We start from the raw sequence: 5,000 nt of genomic DNA, 5'->3' as shown, positions 1-5,000 counted from the left end.
TAAGGATTTAATAGCTTTAAGTGAACTTAATGAATCGGAAAAAAATGACTATTCTATCGTGGGTCGTCGATAGTGCAAAATCAATAGCTTTATCAATGGCAAAAAGTTCAGCAAGAAAAATCGATGTATGATTCGGCAGTCTAAACTTTAGTTCACATTCAGTCGACCATACACCCGCACCTACACACTCATCTGTCTTGGAGCCGTCGGTATATATATGAAAAAAAGGGAGATGTTTAATAAGGATCTCTCTGAACCTCTGGCGTACCTCACCCTCCGGCGCCATGGCCTTAGCTGATGGAAGCCAGGCTTCCATGATAGAAAAATTGGGGGTTTCCCATGGCGCTATATTTGACTGAACCAGGGTATCGATGGTAGAGAGATCTATACCGACTTTCGTGGCAAAGGGCCTAGTGCTTCCATTGCCATTAGGGTGGCTCGGGTCTCGAGCCACCTTTGCGGCATAGGTCAGTGCTAACTGGCCGCGTCTGAGTCGGAGGGGAGGTACTCCTGACTCCACCTCAAGACGCTCGATCCGAGTACATTTTAGGGCTCCAAGACACACACGCAAACAGGCATTCTGCACAGCATCCAATCCTTTCAAACTTGTTTTCGATGCCGAACCATACACGATTGACCCATAGTCTACTTTAGACCTAATCAGGGCTTTATATACCATTAGCAAAGACTGTCTATCAGCTCCCCATTTATTACCAGAAATGCACTTTAATAAATTTAGTGCTCTTTGACATATATCTTTTAACTGACCAATGTGGTCTTTCCAATTGAGTCTACTATCAAAAAGTAGCCCAAGAAATCTTGCAGAATTTTGAATAGGTATTGGGTGGTTGTCTAGAGTTAGCCTGATGTTCGGCTTCCTCCTATGTGAAAAAATTACCCCAATACTCTTTCTAATGGAAAACTTAAAACCCCACTGGAGGCCCCAGTTATGAATCATATCCAGTGCCAATTGGATGCGATTTGCTGAGAATTCTGCATTATTGCTGGAATGCCATAATGCACAATCATCAGCGTACAGTGAGTATTTAAGATTCCGAGGATGTCATTGATCATACATAGAAATAAAGTTGGTGACAAGACACTTCCTTGTGGGACCCCGTTTGCCTGGACAAAAATGTCCGAAAAAGTGACATTGTCAGAAAATAATTTGACAGAAAAAGTTCTGTCAGAAATGAAATTTTGAATAAAACAAGGCAAGTTTCCATGTAATCCGAAAGCATAAAGTTTTCTGAGTAGGCCATATCGCCATGTCATGTCGTAGGCTTTTTCTATATCTAAAAATACTGAAATCAAAAAATCTTTTTTGGCAATTGCCTCTTGAATATGACTGTCCAGCTTTACTAGTTGATCGAGAGTTTGGCGTCCCTTTCGGAAACCGCACTGCTCGTCAACTAGTAAATTACTGGAATTTAAAAAATGCAATAGCCTACTGTTAACAATTCGTTCCATGACCTTGCATAAGCAACTTGTCAACGCAATTGGGCGGTAAGAGATGGCAAGTCTGGGATTACCCCCTCCTTTCAATATGGGAATGATGTGGGCGAAGTGCCATGAGTTTGGAAAAGTGTGGCTTTTCCAAATTTCATTGTACACTTCTAGCAACTTAATCATGTCATCATGATTAAGATGCTTTATCATCTCATATCGAATCTCATCGGGGCCTGGGGATGTTCCTCTACAGGCTTCTAGGGCTCGGACAAGCTCATCCATTGTAAGATCTTTATTGTAATCAAAGTCATCTCCTGTGGCAAAGTGAATTGGTTGCAGCTCAGCCGCTTCCTTGATGGGCAGGAATGCGTGATGGTAGTTTGCTAAGCTGCTAGTATGAGAGAACTGCCTGGCGAGTGCATTAGCAATGTCTCTAGGTGAATCGATATTTTTGCCCTCTTCAATTATGTTTTTAATTTTGATGGATGATTTTTTCTTATTGATTTTATTGATTGTGGACCAAACCTCTGATATTTTGGTATTGCTGTTAATTGTAGAGACAAAGCTTCGCCAGGAGTCTCTTTTTGCTTGTCTAGTTACTCTACGAGCCCTAGCTCTTGCTTGTTTGTAATTGCAAAAGTTCTCATTTGTGATGTTATTTTGGAAAAGCCTGTAGGCCTTAATGCGTCGGCACAGCGCCCTGCGGCAATCTGGAACTCTATGCTTAACGCTATCTGTCGAAGTTTTAGGAATGGATAGCAAAGCTGCTTCTATAATCGAATTCTGAATATTGTTTACTTTATCATCAATGGTTTCTCCAACAAGTTCGAGCTTGACGCTCCTTGTGAAGGCGACCCAGTCTGCTCTTTTTATGTTAAATTTAGGCGCTGAAGGCGTTCTCACTGTGTCGCATGAATATTTGATCAAAATAGGAAGATGATCGCTTCCCAACGAGTCGTCAATGGTGTGCCACAGGCACTTGGCTGCTACTGATGAAGAGACCAGTGATAAGTCTATAAAGCTCAAATTCCCGGTATTATCGTCCACCCGCGTGGGACTACCATCATTAAGAAGGACTAAATCGGACTCGTTAATCAGCTTAACTACTTGTTCATCTCTACCATCCACCCGTAGGGAACCCCATAACGTATGATGAGCATTAAAATCACCTAAAATTACTTTATTTTGTGGCAGACGTTCCTAAAGAGCAAAGAGCTCATCATAGATTATCACTTTATCAGGCGGACAATAAATTGAACATATAGCCAGATACGTGCCATTAAGTTTTACTTTGCATGCGACAAACTCCAAAGTAGAATCAATAGTCACTTCTGTAAAAGGGAGGCTTTGGTGGATTTACATGGCGACTCCGCCTCCACCCCTACCCTCACGATCCTTCCGACATAAATGGTAGTTCCTGAGCGATACGACCTCGTCAGAGACGAGGTTTGTCAAATGAGTTTCTTGGAGAACTATAATATCGGGAGCATAGGACGAGGCTAATAATTTAAGGTCATTTACTTTAGATCTAATACTTCGACAGTTCCATTGTATAATGGTTGACGCGATGATTACGTTTTATGGGGTTTGGAAGTGCCTTGTCCACCAGTTTTAATTTTCTTTTTATGGAAGGGAAGCGCCTCCTCTCCCTCGCTTCCCGGGGACCTCTCACGGGATAGTTTGGAGACAGAAGCCTCCATGTCCTGCACCTCCTGGCGAGGGAGACGACTGACAGACTGCGACCTGCTTCTCTCTCGAGAAACCGATCGCGAGTCAGACGAAGTCCTCACAGGAGTAGCCCGGACGGGAAGGTGCGCTCCGGACTGTGATTCAGTATCAGCTTCCTTCAGATGTTTTGGCTGGGTTGATGCAGCCATTTGATCGACCAATTTGGTCAACTGATAAACTTTAATGTTCAATTCCTTAACCGTTTGTTTAAGTTCAGCAATTTCTTTATCCTTGGCTGCAAGCTGCTGACTGACATCACTTGCACTAGGGGTGTTGCTAGTTACTGCTGCAGCATAGGAAGTATCAGGTTTGTGTGTCAAACTTTCCATTTTCCTCTTAGCTTCAGTATAACTAACTTCATGCTTTCTCATATATGCCAATGTTTCAGTCTCCTTCTTCAGGATGCTGCACTTGGCAGATCCTGAATGATGGGGACCTTCACAGTTAGCACATTTAGAAATTTTGCTAGTACATGTGATGGTGTCATGGGCTTCAGCACATTTACGGCAAACAAATTTAGATGAATCTTTGTCAATACATCTTAATGAGGTGTGTCTGAATTTTTGGCATCTATTACAATGCATTGGCTTTTGGACGTAAGGTCTTACTTGAACACGTTCATAACCGACATTGACATATTCAGGGATTTTATTCAAAGCAAAGGTAAAAAAACACAGTTTTCGTTCGTACATTCCCGTCCTTCTTGGTCATACAATGAACGTCCAATACGTCTTGGTCCTTCATGCTCTCAAGAATTTCACTTTCATCCATCGTCCTCAAATCCCTGTGAAAGATTACTCCCTTACAGGTATTTGGGCCAATAGGGATAGTTACTTTAACTCGAAGATCATGAATTTGCGTCAGCTTAAGTAAATCCTTAATCTGGGAGTTGTATTGTACTTTAACAAGGAGGCTTCCATCTCGCAATTTTTTGACAAAATCAAAGTCGCCGTCCACTTGACCATCAAGGACCTTTTTGATGATAAAGGGGTTCACGTTCAAAAGCGACTGATTTTCATTCACGCATTTTACATTCGCGAACCTTGCATTCTGGGTGGGGATTGTGAAAAGTGGTCGTCTCGTCTTGTCATTAGTGGGGGTTCCGTTCATGGTCGAATTAGTCATAGAATGGTCATGAGTCGCCCCTCCTTCTTGAGGAGGAGAAGGGGTAGCCGGGGTATCACTCATACTGGGTATCGGACCAGGTCCGACCCCTTTCCTCAAAAACGTAGTCCTGAAGGGACTAAAAACCTCTTAACTTTTGTTATCAACCTAACAGCAATAGCTAAGAGAGTAAGGCAGTTTTTCGTCCTCTACCCCCACAGTGGAAGCCTGGTTGCGTTCTCCAGTACCACAGAGGGATCGAGTTATGTGTGGGACACTTCCTTACCGCCGAACTTGCCTAAGCAAAGGACGGTAATTCAATGCCCACCCCCCAAGCGAATACGGGAGTTCCGAGGAACTCCGGTAGGCTCAGGAAAGTCACATTAAGATGAAAAGAAATCAGGACCAAAGAAAAAGTGCGCCCAAATGACGCCCCAGACTACTGGGCCTCCCTACCCTCCCTGGGGTGCTGACTACTGCTACTGTAGCCTCGTGTTACCTGCAAAACAAAAGCACTGAAGGTGCTGGCAAAGCACAATAGATGTTCTGTAATTACAGGTTTTACTTTATTTAATTTACTTTATTTAACTTCAGAAGCAATAATATCCTGCGAGACGAGAGGCCCCAGGCTCCAGGGTAGCTCCTGTGGCACAAGATTTTTTATTTATTGCTGCTGCGTTTTCATACGGTTTTCACTCAACAGAGTTTCGACCACGAAT

Source organism: Penaeus chinensis, chromosome 13 (genome assembly GCF_019202785.1).
Source record: "Penaeus chinensis breed Huanghai No. 1 chromosome 13, ASM1920278v2, whole genome shotgun sequence".
NCBI lineage: Eukaryota > Metazoa > Arthropoda > Malacostraca > Decapoda > Penaeidae > Penaeus > Penaeus chinensis.
Note: the sequence above shows the minus strand (reverse complement) of the source record.